A 16126-nucleotide genomic window follows, 5' to 3' on the forward strand; every position below is an offset into this window, starting at 1 on the left:
GAAAAGATGCCTGTCTTGACCCACCCTGTTAGTGTGGTGTTAGTAGCTCAGTTGTGTCTGAATCTTTCTGACCCCATGGATTGTAACCCACCAGGCTCCCCTATCCATGGAATTCTCCAGGCAAGAATACTGGAATGGGTTGCCCTTCATTCCCTTCTCCTGGGGATCCACGCTAGCATCCATAATAAAGTAAAAAGGAGGTATCATGACACTAGAGACTGGTTAACACCCTGAATTAAGCAGCAGCAAATAAATTACAACAATAGAAACAAGACTTCTCTAACAATTATTTTAAAATACAATAAAAATGGAACTGTAACATAACAAGAATAAGAATTCAGGTTTAGAGTTAGGTAACCTCCCTGCCCAAGTGATTATAAGCATGATAATTAACCTCTCTAAATTTCAGTCTCCTTGTCTGTAACAGGAGGTTAAAATCCAGTTGAAGAATTGTTGAAGGATGAAATGACATGATGTCTAAAAGTGCTATACTGATCATGACTCGCTTGGTTCCACTATGAGAAGCCAAGTTAAAGCTATTTTTTAATTTTGACTGCATGGCACAGCTCGTAGGATCTCAGCTCCAACCAGGAATTGAACCCCAGCCATGGCAGTGGCTGAGTTCCAGAAAAACATCTGCTTTATTGACTATGCCAAAGCCTTTGTGTGGATCACAACAAACTGTGGAAAATTCTGAAAGAGATGGGAATACCAGACCACCTGACCTGTCTCCTGAGAAATCTGTATGCAGGTCAAGAAGCAACAGTTAGAACTGGACATGGAACAACAGACTGGCTCCAAATCGGGAAAGGAGTACATCAGGGCTGTATATTGTCACCCTGCTTATTTAACTTATATGCAGGGTACATCATGGGAAATGCCGGGCTGGATGAAGCACGAGCTGGAATCAAGATTGCTGGGAGAAATATCAATAACCTCAGATATGCAGATGACACCACCCTTACGGCAGAAAGTGAAGAAGACCTAAAGAGCCTTTTGATGAAAGTGAAAGAGGAGAGTGAAAAAATTGGCTTAAAACTCAGCATTCAAAAAGCTAAGATCATGGCATCCAGTACCATCACTTCATGGCAAATAGACGGGAGAAAAAGTGGGAACAGTGACTTATTTTCTTTTCTTGGGCTCCAAAATCATTGCAAATAGTATAAGTGCAGCTATGAAATTAAAGGACACTTGCTCTTGGAAGAAAAGCTATGACCAACCTAGACAGCGTATTAAAAAGCAGAGGCATTACTTTGCCGACAAACATCCGTTTAGTTGAAGCTGTGGTTTTTCCAGTAGTCATGTATGGATGTGAGAGTTGGACCATAAACAAGGCTGAGCGCCGAAGAATTGATGCCTTAGAACTGTGGTGTTGGAGAAGACTCTTGAGAGTCCCTTGGGCTGCAAGGAGATCAAACCAGTCCATTCTGAAGGAGATCAGTCCTAAATATTCATTGGAAGAACTGATGCTGAAGCCGAAGTTCCAATACTTTAGCGACCTGATGCGAAGAACTAGCTCATTAGAAAAGCCCCTGATGCTGGGAAAGATTGAAGGCAGGAGGAGAAGGGGATGACAGAGGATGAGATGGTTGGATGGCATCACCGACTTGATGGACAAGAGTTGAACAAGCTCCAGAAGTTGGTGATGGACAGGGAAGCCTGGCGTGCTGCAGTCCATGGGGTCGCAAAGAGTTGGACACGACTGAGCGACTGACCTGAACTGATGTCAGTGAAAGCACTAAATACTAACCACTAGACGAGCAGGGAACTCCCAAAGCTTTTTTTTTTTTTTTTAATGGAATTGACTGGCTCCTGTCAACTGGGAGGATATGCCTGGGGTATGACATGTGAACACGTTTTACACTTGGTCTGTTCTCTCCCCTTCTTGGCTGGCCTTTGCGTATTGTATTTCATTATGTTTCCATAGTAGGTTTCTTCTATTGTGAGAAAAATGTCTGTCTATCACTACTGCCAGGATTTCACAGCCCAGCCCCGCAGTTCAAGTTCAAAAAGGAAGCTCCGGAGTCTTTCTATTATTTCCTGGGAAGGACTCTGATAGGACCTGCTTGGGGCATGTACCCACCCACATTGCCAGAGTGATTGGCAGTCTGAGTGTCTGGCGAAGGAAAGGGGGGCAGGATGAAAGCGGTCCTCTGTGGAGGGAGAGTTTTTTTTGTTTGTTTATAATTGTATTTATTTGTTTATTTTTGGCTGTGCTGGGTCATCGTTGCTGTGCAGGCTTTTCTTTAGTTGCCGTGACTGGGGGCTACTCTCTAGATACAGAGTGAGGGTTTCTCACTGCAGCGACTTCTCTTGTTTCCAAGAGCCCCTCTGCAGCATGTGGGATCTTCCGGGCCCAGGGATCAAACCACAGTTCTTGCATTGGCAGGCGGATCCTTTATCACTGAGCCACAGGGAAAGTCCGGTGGAAGGAGTTTTCAAACTTGTAGGTGGTTTCATGCACAGGGAAATCACACATAGAAAAAAAGTCTACAGACGTGTACCAAGCTACTTTATTTCTAGTGGCGTTATGGTATGTTTGTTTGCTTCTTCACACCTTTTGGTATTTTCTCAAACATTCCACAAGGAACGGTATTAATCTGACAATAAGGGATTAAAGTGACAGAAACTAATTAGAAAAAGAAACTGTGTTCCTGAGGAAGGGAAGTAGACGCTACACTCCCTCCCAAAATATGCCACTTTGGCACGTGGATTATTTCGAGCTGAAGGCAATCAAGACCCAGCAGAACCAAGAACAACTTTCACCTTTCCCTTAACTGCATAAAAGAATTTAGATAGGGGGCCCTGGCCCAGAAAGAGAGCTATTACCAGAGATAACTCTTTATCTGAAAGACTTACCAGCATGCTAGGGTAAACATCTGATTACCATCTTATCTTCCTGTGAATTACCCTCCTCCCCTTCAGAGCCCCAGTTTCCTTTCCCATTTCTGAGCTCAGGATGGCATAGGAGCCTCAACTGCCTGACTCCCTTTGGGTCTCACATTCTTGTGGGGCTCCCATACATATGAATTTAAATATTTTTCTCCTGTTAATCCGTTTTACATCACTTTAAGTATTAGATCAACCAAAGGACTGAGAAGGATAGATGGAAGACTTTTTCACCCCGACACAGATGAAACCAGGAAATGTACAGTTTCCATCGGGGCATCTAGAATATGTGTCAAACCACGTGAAACATAGGAAAATATAAGTGTCACTTCCAGTCTGTAATGTGACTAATTGTAATACATCAAAGACAGAGTTGTCCTGACATGATGGAAGTGGGGAGGGGGCACCCCTCAGAGAAGGGAAAAGTGGTTTTCTGAAGTTTCCACTGGAAAAACATGCCAGGAACACCCTTGTGTCTCAAGTCAGCTTGCTGTTCCAGGGAGACTCGCAGTTCCAATGGGCTTCATGTGACTGGATCTGCAGAGAAAGCTCCCTGGAGGGAAGAAGGGGTAGGACCTGTGCCTTCCAGGGATCTGTGTGCTCCTTCCCCGCTTTGCTCTCCTTCCCCACCTCCCAGCTCTCTCCAGAACCCTTGGCCTCCTCTCTGCACCTGTTTCTTCTGGAGGTGGACAACCCTGGTTCTCTAGCCAGGATAAATTGCAGCTGAAGTCTGCAAACTGGTGTGGGGAAGAAAGATAATTTTCCTTCTACGCTTCTAGGTTTGGAGGTTGAGACCCTTCCTGTAATAAAAGACAAATTAACAAGAGAAAAACACAGCTGTAATAACCTGTCCCTCCTGTATGGGCCTCCCCTGTGGCTCAGTGGTAGAGAATCCACCTGCAATGCAGGCGGTGCAGGAGACATGGGTTTGATCCCTGCATCGGGAAGATCCCCTGGAGTAGGGCATGGCAAACCTCTCCAGCACTCTTGCCTGGAGAATCCCACGGACAGAGGAGCATGGTGGGCTACAGTCCATGGGGTCACAAAGAGTTGGATGCAACTGACTGAAGTGACTGAATTCCTCCTTTATACATCGGAGATACCCAAGAAAACCAAACAGCTCCCTAAAATGGGCCAAGCCATCATCTTAAATACCATCTCCAACTAAAGACAAAAGGAAGATGGGGGACTGGGGAGGCCTGTCATGGAAGATAACCAGGAAAAGTAAGGAATATTGTTGCACAGACTTAAATCTGGCACCGTCTTCACTGATGAAAGTTTTTTGGTGATTGAGAGTCCTCTTTCTCTTCCTGGTACAGAGAAGGAGATACCCTACAAATGGAGATTTCCCCTTATAAATAAAAATACAAATACATATGTGAACGTCTACTGTTTTTAGAGCTTCTCATCAGTTCATGCCGAGGACTCACATTTGGGGTGGCATGTTCTGCTCCTCATCAGTGCCATTTTTTTTTTGCATGTAGTCAAGAAACTCAAAGGGAGCCAATGTGCCTCCAGGGAGGCCCAAGGAGGGAGACCAGAATGAGATGAGAGAGAAGAGGGGAGCAGCGGCTCAGTGGCACACTGAATATTGTTCCAGTAAAAGGGAAAGTTCTCGGAGGGACCCTTGGCTTGTGTTTCCTGAGAAAGCAGAGCCTGAAATGAAAACTTCTGTGAAAGTGGTTTACATGAAAAGATCTCAGGAAGGAGGCAAGACCAAGAGATTAAGACAAAGAAGGAGGAAAACCCAAATGTCACATTGCCACTTCGATCAAAGTACTGGAGTGTCTTCCCCGTGTGTGTGGGCTCAGTCATGTCCTTACTGTTTGTGACCCCATGGAATGCAGCCCATCAGGCTCCTCTGTCCACGGGGTTCTCCAGGCAAGAATACTGGAGTGGATTGCCATTTCTTTCTCCAACAGATCTTCCCCACCCAGGAATCAAACCTGCATCTCCTGCGTCTCCTGCATTGCAGGAGGATTCATTACCTGCTGAGCTACCAGGGAATTGTCTTCCCTGCTGCTGCTGCTGCTGCTAAGTCACTTCAGTTGTGTCCAACTCTGTGTGACCCCATAGACGGCAGCCCACCAGGCACCCCCGTACCTGGGATTCTCCAGGCAAGAACACTGGAGTGGGTTGCCATTTCCTCCTGTGTCTTCTCTGGACCTCCTGAAAAGAATAAACCTAGACTCCCAGAATGGTTGTGCTGATAAAATTAGAGTTGGGACGGTTTTATCTTTTGCTTCAGGTTTCTTAGTGGCCTCAAATGTGGAGAAACCCCCAGGCAGGAAGCAATGTCCCCGCTCTAGGTGTGCACAGCAGGTAGCCACTGTCCTATGAATTGACTTGAAACAGCTGAAAACAGAAGTGACTGAGAGGGAAGGAAGCATTTGATATATGGGGTTTTAAGAAGAAACATCACAAGGCCCAATTTGTGTTTTTTAAAACGATCATGCTGGCTGCTACTTGGAGAATAGATTTGAGCACAGCCCCGGGGGAAATGGAACCGGTGATGCTGAGGTCAAACACAGACTTCCCAACACAATCTGTTGACGAGACAGAGCCAGGTTTATTGCTTTCTGTGGGGAAGCAGAATGGGATTTGGGCCGTGTCTTGGAAAGGAAAAAGCAAGGTCGAATTTTATGGAGAATTTGGATTGTGACTTGAGGTACGCCTTTCAAGCATGGAAGCTCGATTAGAATCATGATATAGCCATTTAGAACTGTTGAAAAATAGCAAAGTGAAAATTTTAAAGCAAGGGGCTCATAGAATTCGGGGGTATAAAACGTCTGTTTAATTTTTTCTAATTTATTATTTATTTATTTTTGGCCGTACAGAGTCTGTTTCTGTGCGAGCTTTTTCTCGAGTCGCAGCGAGTCGAGTCGGGGCTGCTCTCTATTTCCTGTGGCGGGCGTGGGGTGGGGGTGGGGGTGGTTCTAGATGCCCTGGCAACTCTTGTTGCAGAACACGGGCTCTAGGGCACGTGGGCTTCAGTGACTGTGGCTCCAGAGCACAGACTCAGTAGTTGTGCTCCATGGCATGTGGGATCTTCGTGGATCAGGGCTCGAACCCATGTCTCCTGCATTAGCAAGCAGTTTCTTAACCACTAAGCTACCAGGGAAGCCCTGTTTATGTTTTATAGCCGAAATTCAATGGATCTTCCAGGAGGTTCCTGTAAGGAACAATCAAATTCTTTGCCTGGGGCAAATATCTCCTGGAAAAGTAAAGTCATGCTAATAAAGACAAAGGAACAGTAAATTGATAATACAGTGGACAATTCTGGGAGAAGAAGGTTCTTTCTGTTCTCTGAGTCCTGGCTCTGAGTGGAAGGTAAATGGCTTCCCTTCCTTGTGCCTTATTCTAAAGAGGGACCCCTGAGGATGGAGAGGATTCAATGAATTTGCAGCATATTTAAGAGGCAGAAAAACACAGAACTTCCTGTTGGACCAGATTGTGACATATGGAAAAGAAACCACACCACCTAGAAATCCCCTTAAGACCCTGCAATGAAGGTGATAAGTAAGTTTGGGCTAGAGGCATAAATTTGGATATCAGTTCAGTTCAGTCACTCAGTCGTGTCCAACTCTTTGCCACCCTATGGACCGCAGTATGCTAGGCTTCCCTGTTCATCACCAACTCCTGGAGCTTGCTCAAACTCAAATCCATCTAGTCGGAGATGCCATCCAACCATCTCATCTTCTGTCATCCCCTTCTCCTCCTGCCTTCAATCTTTCCCAGCATCAGGGGCTTTTCTAATGAGCCAGTTCTTCGCATCAGGTGGCCAAAGTATTGGAGCTTCAGCTTTAGCATCAGTCCTTCCAATGAATATTCAGGACTGAATTCCTTTACGACTGACTGGTTTGATCTCCTTGCAGTCCAAGGGACTCTTAAGAGTCTTCTCCAACACCACAGTTCTAAAGCATCAATTCTTCGGTGCTCAGCATGCAATGATTACTTAAAGCTAAGGGAGAGCCGAAAATCACCCAGTGAGGGCTGCCTTCTCCCAGAGTGTGTATGTCATTAGAAAGATTAAAAAAAAACGGTCCAAGGATGAAAATCTGGGGTGTTTCTAAGATTCAGAGGCACAGTTCAGTTCAGTTCAGTCACTCAGTCGTGTCTGACTCTTTACAACCCCATGAATTGCAGCACGCCAGGCCTCCCTGTCCATCACCAACTCCCGGAGTTCACCCAAACTCGTGTCCATCAAGTCGGTGATGCCATCCAGCCATCTCATCCTCTGTCCTCCCCTTCTCCTTCTGCCCCTAATCCCTCCCAGCATCAGAGTCTTTGCCAATGAGTCAACTCTTCGTATGAGGTAGCCAAAGTATTGGAGTTTCAGCTTTAGCATCAGTCCTTCCAAAGAACACCCAGGACTGATCTCCTTTAGAATGGACTGGTTGGATCTCCTTGCAGTCCAAGGGACTCTCAAGAGTCTTCTCCAACACCACAGTTCAAAAGCATCAATTCTTCAGTGCTCAGCTTTCTTCACAGTCCAACTCTCACATCCATACGTGACCACTGGAAAAACCATAGCTTTGACTAGACGGACCTTTGTTGGCTAAGTAATGTCTCTGCTTTTGAATATGCCATCTAGGTTGGTCATAACTTTCCTTCCAAGGAGTAAGCATCTTTTAATTTCATGGCTGCAATCACCATCTGCAGTGATTTTGGAGCCCAGAAAAATAAAGTCTGACACTGTTTCCACTTATTCCCCATCTATTTCCCATGAAGTGATGGGACCAGATGCCATGACCTTAGTTTTCTGAATGTTGAGCTTTAAGCCAACTTTTGCACTCTCCTCTTTCACTTTCATCAAGAGGCTTTTTAGTTCCTCTTCACTTTCTGCCATAAGGGTGGTGTCATCTGCATATCTGAGGTTATTGAGATTTCTCCCGGCAATCTTGATTCCAGCTTGTGCTTCATCCAGCCCAGCGTTTCTCATGATGAACTCTGCATAGAAGTTAAATAAGCAGGGTGACAATATACAACCTTGACGTACTCCTTTTCCTATTTGGAACCAGTCTGTTGTTCCATGTCCAGTTCTAACTGTTGCTTCCTGACCTGCATACAAATTTCTCAAGAGGCAGGTCAGGTCTGGTATTCCCATCTCTTTCAGAATTTTCCACAGTTTCTTGTGATCCACACAGTCAAAGGCTTTGGCATAGTCAATAAAGCAGAAATAGATGCTTTTCTGGAACTCTCTTGCTTTTTCCATGATCCAGCAGATGTTGGCAATTTGATCTCTGGTTCCTCTGCCTTTTCTAAAACCAGCTTGAACATCTGGAGGTTCATGGTTCACATACTGCTGAAGCCTGGCTTGGAGAATTTTGAGTATTACTTTACTACCGTGTGAGATGAGTGCAATTGTGCAGTAGTTTGAGCATTCTTGGGCTTCCCTGGTGGCTCAGAGGTTAAAGCGTCTGCCTCCAATGTCGGAGACCCGGGTTCGATCCCTGGGTCAGGAAGATCCCCTGGAAAAGGAAATGGTAACCCACTACAGTATTCTTGCCTGGAGAATCCCATGGACAGGGGAGCCTGGTGGGCTACAGTCCACAGGGTTGCAAGGAGTCGGACACAACTGAGCGACTTCACTTCACTTCACTTCACTTTGAGCATCTTTGGCATTGCCTTTCTTTGGGATTGGAATGAAAACTGACCTTTTCCAGTCCTGTGGCCACTGCTGAGTTTTCCAAATTTGCTGGCATGTTGAGTGCAGCACTTTCATAGCATCATCTTTCAGGATTTAAAGTAGCTCAGTTGAAATTCCATCACCTCCAGTAGCTTTGTTCACAGTGATGCTTTCTAAGGCCCATTTGACTTCACATTCCAGGATGTCTGGCTCTAGGTGAGTGATCACACCATCGTGATTATCTGGATCATAAAGCTCTTTTTTGTACAGTTCTTCTGTGTATTCTTGCCACCTCTTCTTAATATCTTCTGCTTCTGTTAGGTCCATACCGTTTCTGTCCTTTATTGAGCCCATCTTTGCATGAAATGTTCCCTTGGTATCTCTAATTTTCTTGAAGAGATCTCTAGTCTTTCCCATTCTGTTGTTTTCCTCTATTTCTTTGCATTGATCACTGAGGAAGGCTTTCTTACCTCTCCTTGCTGTTCTTTGGAACTCTGCATTCAGATGCTTATATCTTTCCTTTTCTCCTTTGCTTTTCGCTTCTCTTCTTTTCACAGCTATTTGTAAGGCCTCCTCAGACAGCCATTTTGCTTTTTTGCATTTCTTTTCCATGGGGATGGTCTTGATCCATGTCTGCTGTACAATGTCATGAACCTCCGTCCATAGTTCATCAGGCACTCTATCTCTCAGACCTAGTCCCTTAAGTCTATTTCTCACTTCCACTGTATAATCCTAAGGGATTTGATTTAGGTCATACCTGAATGGTCTAGTGGTTTTCCCTACTTTCTTCAACTTAAGTCTGAATTTGGCAATAAAGAGTTCATGATCTGAGACACCGTCAGCTCCCGATCTTGTTTTTGCTGACTGTATAGAGCTTCTCCATCTTTGGCTGCAAAGAATATAATCAATCTGATTTCAGAGTTGACCATCTGGTGATGTCCATGAGTAGAGTCTTCTCTTGTGTTGTTGGAAGAGGGTATTTGCTATGACCAGTGCGTTCTCTTGGCAAAGCTCTATTAACATTTGCCTGGCTTCATTCTATATTCTGAGGCCAAATTTGGCTGTTACTCCAGGTGTTTCTTGACTTCCTACTTTTGCATTCCAGTCCCATATTATGAAACGGACATCTTTTTTGGGTGTTAGTTTTAAAAGGTCTTGTAGGTCTTCATAGAACCGTACAATTTCAGGTTCTTCAGTGTTACTGGCTGTGGCATAGGCTTGGGTTACTGTGATATTGAATGGTTTGCCTTGGAAACGAACAGAGATCATTCTGTTGTTTTTGAGATTGCATCCAAGTACTGCATTTTGGACTCTTTGGTTGACCATGATGGCTATTCCATTTCTTCTAAGGGATTCCTGCCCGCAGTAGTAGATATAATGGTCATTTGAGTTAAATTCACACATTCCAGTCCATTTTAGTTCGCTGATTCCTAGAATGTTGACGTTCACTCTTGCCATCTCCTGTTTGACCGCTTCCAATTTGCCTTGATTCATGGACCTGACATTCCAGGTTCCTATGCAATATTGCTCTTTATAGCATCGGACCTTGCTTCTACCACCAGTCACATCCACAACTGGGTATTGTTTTTCCTTTGGCTCCATCCCTTCATTGTTTCTGGAGTTATTTCTCCACTGATCTCCAGTAGCATATTGGGCACCTACCGACCTGGGGAGCTCCTCTTTCAGTATCCTATCATTTTGCCTTTTCATACTGTTCATGGGGTTCTCAAGGCAAGAATACTGAAGTGGTTTGCCATTCCCTTCTCCAGTGGACCACATTCTGTCAGACCTCTCCACCATGACCTGCCCGTCTTGGGTGGCCCCACACGGCATGGCTTAGTTTCATTGAGTTAGACAAGGCTGTGGTCCTAGTGTGATTAGATTGACTAGTTTTCTGTGATTATAGTTTGTGTGTCTGCCCTCTGATGCCCTCTCGCAACGCCTACTTTCTTATTTGGGTTTCTCTTACTTTGGACGTGGGGTATCTCTTCACAGCTGCTCCAACAGAGCGCACAGTAGTAAGTGTCAATGGTGGCACAGTAGTAAGTTTCAATTCTAAATGTATTTATGTGATGGCAAATAGCAGGAAACTGTACTTGACTGTGTGTCTTAGATGCGGGTGTATTCTTGTCATGTAACATGAAGACTGGAGCTGGACAGCCCAAGAATGAGGCCGCTGCTCCGTTTATACTCTGGGGACCCAAGTTGTTTCATCATCCCCCTTTAGAACGTAGATTTCTGTCCTCAAGCTTGTGGCTTCATGGTCACAGGATGGCAGCTGTATCTTTGGGTGAACAAGCACCATGCAGATAGTAAGCAGGTGGGGCCCAGGGCAAGCCCGCCACTTTGAGCCAAGAAATGAAAACTGCCCAGGAAGCCTTTACTCAGCCAGCTTCTTCACTGTCCAGAGCATGTGTCCTCCCAACTCCAAGTGAGTCCAGAAAAGGAAGTCTTAACAGCTGGGCACTGTGCTGACCTGGACAACACTGGCGCTGCATTTGTTGGGACGAGAGAAGGATCAAGTACTGTGTACACAGCTGGTACTATGTGCCACCGGCAGATAATGGGAACCCAGGGGCTTTGCTGGTGGCTCAGTGGTTAAGAATCTGCCTGCCAATGCAGGGACATGTGTTTGATCCCTGGCCTGCAAAGATCCCACATGTTGCAGAGCAACTAAACCCGTGTGCTGCAACCACTGAGTCCATGCGCTAGAGCCCAGGAGCCCTAGGGCCCATCGTCCTTGGCAAGCGAAGCCACTGCAATGAGAAGCCTGCATAGCACAACTAAAGAATAGCCCTCACACACCACAACTGGAGAAGGCCCGCATGCAGCAAAGAAGACCCAGTGCAAACAAGAATAAATAAAATAATAAAGAACCCAGGAAGCGGGCTGAGGGGTGGTGAGAGAAGGGAAAGGGAAACACTGAGAGTGTATGATGTGCCACAAACCAAAGAAGGATGTTCTTTCAAGGAGGGATCGAGGGGGTCAGATATTGCTCAAGACTATGGGAAAGATGGGGAGGGGGAGAGTACGGGATTTGGGAACACGGAGGTCACTGGGGACAGTGACAAGAGCTAGTACTGCAATGACGTGGAGCCCAGGGGAAGTATACAGAGGAGAAGATGGGAAGTGGGGAAGTGGGGGTTAATTTTATTTTAGAAGTTTTGTTAACGCAAGTTCGTGTGCCCAACACAATGAGGTCAAGCAAACTGAAACATCAGAGTTTGTGGAGCAGGGAAAGGTTGACTGCAGGGCCATGCAAGGAGACAGGTGGCTCATGCCCTAAAAAGCCTCGAGCTCCCCAAAAGGTTTCAGCCGAGCATTTTTAAAGAGCATGTGAGGGAGGGGGGTTTGCAGGTTCTGTGATTAGCTTGTGCACAATTCTCTGATTGGCTGACAGTGAGGGAACAGGGTGGTGTCACAGGGGTTAGCATTATCAGTCCTTGGGTTCCAGAAGACCTGGGACTGTGCTCATGGTCTTCAAGTACTTACCGTCTTCCATTTAGTGGAGATTTTCACATCTGCAAAACAACTCAGGAAATGTGCATCAAATACTATCATCTAGGTACTTCAGGCTTCCAGGTGGCTCAGTGGTAAAGCCACCTGCCACTGCAGGAGACACTGGTTTGATCCCTAGCTTGGGAAGTTCCCCTGGAGAAGGAAATGGCAATCCACCCTAGTATTCTTGCCTGGGAAATCCCATTGACAGAGGAGCCTGGTGAGCTACAGTCCATGGGGTCGCAGAGAGTCGGAGATGACTGAGCGATTAAACAACAGTAACAAGATTCTCCAGAGAGGAGCTAAAGCAGAGGATATGGGGGAAGGCCCAACAGAGTCCTGCTCAGTTACAATTTGGCCTTGAAAGGGGTAGTTGGGAGGAGAAACATGTGTAAAAAGGGAAGGATGTGTTAAGATGGAAAATATTGCCATCTATCTCACTAAATGGCCTTCAGGATACAGCAGATATTAAATAGTCTTAAAACATTAACTTTCAGGGCCTCCTAAGCCCATTTCTTCCCAAAACCATACAGCATGGCACACACAATAGGTTTTGGAGGCAAAAAGAGTGAGGTTTGAAACCTAACTCTGCCTAGCTGTGTGATCTCAAGCCAGTTGCTTGACCATCTGTTTGCTCCCGTGTAAAAAGGAACAACCACGGCTCAAAAGCCACGAAAGGATGTAGTGGTAGTGTTAGTTGCTCAGTCATGTCTGACTCCTTGCAGCCCCATGGACTGTAGCCCCCCAGGCTCCTCTGTCCATGGGCTACTTCAGGCAAGAATACTGGAGTGGGTTGTCATTCCCGTCTCCACAGGATCTTCCCAACCCAGGGATCGAACCTGGGTCTCCTGCGTTGCAGGCAGATTCTTTCCCGTCTGAGCTACGGGAAATGAAAGGATAGAAACCTGCAAAGTACACATCACAGTGCCTGGCACAGAGTAAATCAGGAATAAGAGGCACTCATATTCTTGAAGGCCAGATCCAGCATTTATATATCAAGGGGCTAAATGAAATTCCCATGAGACAGAAATAACAGACGCTTAATAACGTTTTGTAATTTCCTTTGAGCCAAAGCACAGGAAGACAACCAGGCCCCATAAAGCCACACTCCTTAATGCATACAACCCAACTCACTCCTTTATGTTTCCCCATTTGTAACTCGGCAGAAAATCATGTACCTGCTTGTCTCTCTGAGGCTCAAAGTATAGCCAGAGGGCTGAGCAGCAGCTGAGCATCTGCCTCCTCCTTGAAATTCAGGGTCAGCAGGAGGACAGACCCGCAAGAACATTTGCAAGGGGAGAGGGTTCTTTGCAAGGCAGATGGAAGAACAAATACTAAGCAAGAAGACACGTGGATGCATATGGATGAAAAAGTATGTGTCATGAGAACCCTCAACGTGTGAGCTATCTTCATATTATTATGACTTTATCATCATTAGGATGCTGTTTACCTTTATTCGCCTTAGCTCTTTGGGGGAAGCTGCATGTGGGGAAAGGGGTGGGTCCCAGAAGGAAATTCAGAAGGCATTTGTAGAGCGGAATGAAGGATTCTAATGTCTCTCTCCTGCACACCACCCGGAATGACTCTCGGAGCTGATAGAATTACTGAGGATTGATGAAGATGCTTTGGTTTCCGGGGCTTCTGGCAGGAAACAGGGCCCACTGTGCTGCCTTTCCCTCCTCTGGAAAGCCCCAAGAGCCCAAACTGGAGTCCAGCAGTTCAGTTCAGCTCAGTCGCTCAGTCATGTCAGCTCTTTGCAACCGCTTGGACTGCAGCATGCCAGGCTTCCCTGTCCATCACCAACTCCCGGAGCTTGCTCAAACTCATGTCCATTGAGTTGGTGATGCCATCCCACCATCTCATCCTCTGTCATCCCCTTCTCCTCCTGCCTTCAATTTTTCCTAGCATCCGGGTCTTTTCCTATGAGTCAGTTCTTCGCATCAGGTGGCCAAAGTATTGGAGCTTCAGCTTCAGCATCAGTCCTTCCAATGAATATTCAGGACTGATTTTCTTTAGGACTGACTGCTTTGATCTCCTTGCAGTCCAAGGGACTCTCAAGAGTCTTCCCCAGCAACACAGCTCAAAAACATCAATTCTTAGGTGCTCAGCTTTCTTTATAGTCCAACTCTAACATGCATACATAACTACTGGAAAAACCATAGCCTTGACTAGACGGACCTTTGTTGACAAAGTAATGCCTCTGGTTTTTAATATGCTGTCTAGGCTAGTCATAGCTTTTCTTCCAAGGAGCAAGCATCTTTTAATTTCATGGCTGCAGTCACCATCTGCAGTGATTTTGGAGCCCCAAAAATAAAGTCTGACACTGTTTCCATTGTTTCCCCATCTATTTCCCATGAAGTGATGGGACCAGATGCCTTGATCTTTGTTTTCTGAATGTTGAGCTTTAAGCCAACTTTTTCACTCTCCTCTTTCACTTTCATCAAGAGGCTTTTGAGTTCCTCTTCACTTTCTGCCATAAGGGTGGTGTCATCTGCATATCGGAGGTTATTGATATTTCTCCCTGCAATCTTGATTCCAGCTTGTGCTTCTTCCAGCCCAGTATTTCTCATGATGTACTCTGCATAGAAGTTAAATAAGCAGGGTCACAATATACAGCCTTGATGTACTCCTTTCCCAATTTGGAACCAGTCTGTTCTTCCATGTCCAGTTCTAACTGTCATTTCTTGACCTATATACAGATTTTTCAGGAGGCAAGTAAGGTGGTCTGGTATTTCCATCTCTTGAAGAATTTTCCACAGTTTCTTGTGATTGACACAGTCAAAGGCTTTGGCGTAATCAATAAAGCAGAAATAGATGTTTTTCTGGAACTCTCTTGCTTTTTTGATGATCCAGCAGATGTTGGCAATTTGATCTCTGGCTCCTCTGCCTTTTCTAAATCCAGCTTGAACATCTGGAAATTCACGGTTCATATATTGTTGAAGCCTGGCTTGGAGAATTTTGAGCATTACTTTCCTAGCATGTGAGATGACTGCAATTGTGTGGTAGTTTGTACATTCTTTGGCACTGCCCTTCTTTGGGATTGGAATGAAAACTGACCTCTTCCAATCCTGTGGCCACTGCTGAGTTTTCAAGACTTGCTGGCATATTGAGTGCAGCACTTTCACAGCATCATCTTTCAGGATTTGAAATAGCTCAACTGGAATTCCATCACCTCCACTAGCTTTGTTCGTAGTGATGCATCTTAAGGCCCACTTGACTTCACATTCCAGGATGTCTGCCTCTAGGTGAGTGATCACACCATCGTGGTTATCTAGGTCATGAAGATCTTTTCTGCATAGTTCTTTTGTGTGTTCTTGCCACTTCTTTTTAGTATCTTCTACTTCTACTAGGTCCATGCCATTTCTGTCCTTTATTGTGCCCATCTTTGCATGAAATGTCTCCTTGGTATCTCTGATTTTCTTGAAGAGATCTTTAATCTTTCCCATTTCATTGTTTTCCACTATTTCTTTGCATTGATCACTGAGGAAATCTTTCTTATCTCTCCTTGCTATTCTTTGGAACTTTGCATTCAAATGGGTATATCTTTCCCTTTCTCCTTTGCCATTAGCTTCTCCTTTCTTCTAGGATATCTGTAAGGCCTCCTCAGACAACCATTTTGCCCTATAGCATTTCTTTTTCTTGAGGGGGTCTTGATCCCTGTGTCCTGTACAATGTCACAAACCTCAGTCCATAGTTCCTCAGGCACTCTATCAGATCTAATCCCTTGAATCTATTTGTCACTTTCACTGTATAATCATAAGGGATTTGATTTAAGTCATGCCTGAATGGTCTGTTGTTTTTCCCTACTTTCTTCAATTTAAGTCTGAATTTGGCAATAAGGAATTCATGATCTGAGCCACAGTCAGCTCCTGGTCTTGTTTTTGCTGACTGTATAGAGCTTCTCCATCTTTGGCTGCAAAGCATAGAATCAATCTGACTTGTGTATTGACCGTCTGGTGATGTCCACGTGTCGAGTCTTCTCTTGTGTGGAGTCTAGCAGTCTAGATTCAAATCCTGGCTCGACCCCTTAGCAACCAGGCACCTTCAGTTAACTTTCTTTTTTGTTTGTTTTTGTTGGTATCCCTGGGTGGGCTCAAACCACCTAGGGCA

Source organism: Bos mutus, chromosome 23, assembly GCF_027580195.1.
Source record: "Bos mutus isolate GX-2022 chromosome 23, NWIPB_WYAK_1.1, whole genome shotgun sequence".
Taxonomy (NCBI): Eukaryota; Metazoa; Chordata; class Mammalia; order Artiodactyla; family Bovidae; genus Bos; species Bos mutus.